This window comes from Vombatus ursinus, unplaced genomic scaffold, assembly GCF_900497805.2.
Source record: "Vombatus ursinus unplaced genomic scaffold, bare-nosed wombat genome assembly UNPS02014816.1, whole genome shotgun sequence".
Classification (NCBI taxonomy): domain Eukaryota; kingdom Metazoa; phylum Chordata; class Mammalia; order Diprotodontia; family Vombatidae; genus Vombatus; species Vombatus ursinus.
Genome location: NW_020954594.1, coordinates 382130 through 385847, shown reverse-complemented (window position 1 = coordinate 385847; position 3718 = coordinate 382130).

Genomic DNA, 3718 nt, shown 5'->3' with positions numbered 1-3718 from the left:
AGAAAAGCCAATATAAATTCTTGGAAATTGCTTGTAAGAAAAACCCAATTGACTAACAGAAGAAGTACTGTCAACCAACCTCTCCCTGCTATGGCTTGTAATAACAGCTAAACTTCTTTCTGACCTTTACCCTAAATTTATCATAATTTTTTTCCCATGACAGTTTTGGTGCATTGACTCGGAAATCCAAAACACACACTAAATGAAGAAAAGTTTTTTACTCTTGCCTGAGGCATTTGGATTCCCCTCCTATTAATTTTTAAAACAGGTCAGTAAGAACTTTTATTTCTGTTTTCTGTATTCTCTTCTGTTCTGGCTGATTTTGAATGGAATTCTGTAGAGAAAAACTTGTTTAAACTCCATGAAGCACTCATACCTCTCCTATGTTTAGATTATAGGAGAGGTTGTTTGAATTATCTGCATTATCTGTCCCTAAGAGTATATATGCCTCTTTAGAATTCTGTCAGTTTTTTCAGACTTTTAGTGTGATTGCTTTTGAAATTAATGGGCAATAAAAAGACTCCAAACTCTTTTTAAAAGAGTAAAATCATGGCTCCATAACAAATAAGGCGAGATCTTTTGAGTGTTATTCTTCAAGACAATTCAGTCCAATTTATCTGAATATATTATGGAAGGTTAAATTGGGAGTTAAGACCTTGAATATTTGCAACCAAACCTGAGTGCAGCCCATGTATGGAAAGAGTATTCATGGTTTTATCATTTTGAAGAATATTCATGGTTTTATCATTTTGCAAAGCAACTATAATTAATGTGGTTGGCTGCCAGAAACTAGAAGCTAGTTTGATTAATCATTACATCATCTTTTAGAAACAATTTCAGCTGATATTTCCCTAAAGTGACCAAGGTATATTTCATATGTGAAATTCTTTATTTTGTTTTAAAGATGTGCCACTAAGATTGTAAATGCATATGTAACCTGGACAAGAGTTTTGACTACTATGTATAAAAATACTTAGGGTATAACTTTGAAATTGAAGAGTGAACAGCTTCATAGTCAAATTAGTCTAGGTCTGGCCATCCAAAATGTAAATCCAATCCAATCCAGTAAATCCAATAAACATTTATTAAGTCTCTGCCATGTACCAAGCACTGTACTAAGTGCTGAGAATACAATTAATAAAAAGAAAGACAATTCTTGCCCTCAAGGAACTTGCAGTCTAATGGGGGGGGATAACACACAAAAGAACATTAAAAATGTAAATGTAAAAATGAACAAAACAGACAATGTTGATATTTGAAAATGTATTATATTATATAATATATTATATTAAGTAATAGGGTTTTTGTTGTTATTCAATTGTGTTTCAATTATGTCTGACTTTTTGTGACTGCATTTGTTTTTGTTTTTTGTTTTTTTTTCTTGTTTTTGTTTTTTGGTTTTTGGCAAAGATACTGGAATACTTTGCCATTTCCTTCTCCAGCTCATTTTACAGATGAGGAAATCGGGGTAAACATGGTGAAGTGACTTGGCCATGGTCATATAGCTAGTAAATGTCTGAGACCAGATTTGAACTCATAAAAATGAGTCTTCCTGATTCCAGACCTGTCCCTCTATCCACTATGCCCCCTAGCTACCAAGTAATAGAGTTGGATAATGTTGAGCCTTAGGATTATATAATAGCTACTTTTTAATTTATAATCAACCTATGGGAAATAAATATTTAAAGGCAGATATCAGAAATGTTAGGCACAAGGACCTCTAATTTTGAAAAGATAACAATTTTTAGCCTTGAGAATTTTTCAACCTCAATTTTATAAATTTTATTTGTTAGTGTCTAGATTGATTTCTGTTGATACTAAAAGAAAGTCTGTGAAGGAGTTTTCTTTTTTTTATCTTTTTTTTAAAAAATAAATTAATTAATTTATTTTTAGTTTTCAACATTTACTTTTATAAGATTTGGGGTTCTAAATTCCCCCCCCCCACCTCACTTTCTCCCTCCCTAAGAGAGCATGCAATCTGATTATAGGTTATATGAGAAGGACCCACACATACAAAAATATGAATACTATTGTTCCATAAGAAATGATGAGCAGGGGGCAGCTAAGTGGCTCATCATTTCTCATGGAGCAATAGTATTCCATTACATTCATACACCCCGGCTTGTTCAGCCAAGCCCCAGTTGATGGGCATTCCCTCAATTTCTAGTTCTTTGCCACCACAAAAAAAGCTGCTATAAATATTTTTGTATGTGTGGGTCCTTCTCCCTTTTTTATGATCTCTTTGGGATACAGATCTAGTTGTGATATTGCTGGGTCAAAGGTTATGCACAATTTGATAACCCTTTGGGCATAGTTCCAAATTGCTCTCCAGAATGGTTGGATAAGTTCACAACTCCAACAACAGTGCATTAGTGTTTCAATTTTTCCATGTCTTCAACATTTATTGTTTATTTATTATATTATTTATGATTTATTCTATCATGTTAGCCAATCTGATAGGTGTGATGTGGTACCTTAGAGTTGTTTTAATTTACATTTCTCAAATCAATAGTGATTTAGAGCATTTTTTCATATGACTATAGTTAACTTTAATTTCTTTATCTGAAAACTGACTGTTCATATTCTTTGACTATTTATCAATTGGGTAATGACTTGTATTATTATAAATTTGACTTGATTCACTATATATTTTAGAAATGAGGCCTTTATCAGAGGATTGGCTATAAAAATTGTTTCTAAGCTTTCTACTTCCCTTCTAATTTTGGTTGTATTTGCTTTGTTTGTGCAAAACCTTTTTAATTTAACGTAATTAAAATTTTCCATTTTGTATTTCATAATGCTCTCTATCTCTTGTTTGGTCATAAATTCTTCTGTTCACCATAGATCTGGCAAGTAAAACTATTCTTTGCTCTCCTAATCTGCTTATAATATCAGCCTTTATATCTAAATTGTATACCCATTTTGACCTTATCTTGGTATATGGTGTAAGATGTTGGTCTATGCCTAGTTTCTGCCATACTCTTTTCCAGTTTTCCTAGCAGTTTTTGTCAAATAGTGAGTTCTTATCCCAGAAGCTGGAGTCTTTGGGTTTGTCAAACAGTAGATTACTATAATCATTGTCCACTGTGTCTTATGTAACTAACCTATTCCACTGATGCACCACTCTATTTCTTAGCCAGTACCAAGTAGTTTTGATGATTGCTGCTTTATAAAACACTTTTACATCTGGTATGCCTAGGCCACCTTGCAAAAGAGTTTTCTGCAAGAACAGAGGTACTTTGTGAATTTTAAGTTGAGAAAAAATAAATTAAAATCAGAAATGCCTGTTAATTTTTGTGAAAATTGAAAAGTCCTCTAACTATGGCAAATATAATTTTGTTTTAAGGACTAAGATATTTGGAGGTTCTTCCCTGTTTGAGTTTCCTCTGTGATAAAACCTAAATATGTTTGAGTTCCTTTCCCTATATCCTTAAAAGATAGGAGGGGGGTCATTATAAAGAAGTTTATAAATAAAATTTATTTCATTTAGATCCTGAACCAACTTCACTTCGGAATTGAAAGATAGACATTGATATCCTGACAATAAGAAAAAGGTACCTGGAAAAGTAATATGGTCCATTAGAATTAGAAATATTTAGAATGCAATTAGAACATAATAATCTGGTTACACAATATCAAAATTGCCATACCTGGCCCCATATACCAAACATATAATCTTGGGAAATTGGTAAAAATAATGAACAAGCCCACTACTTTT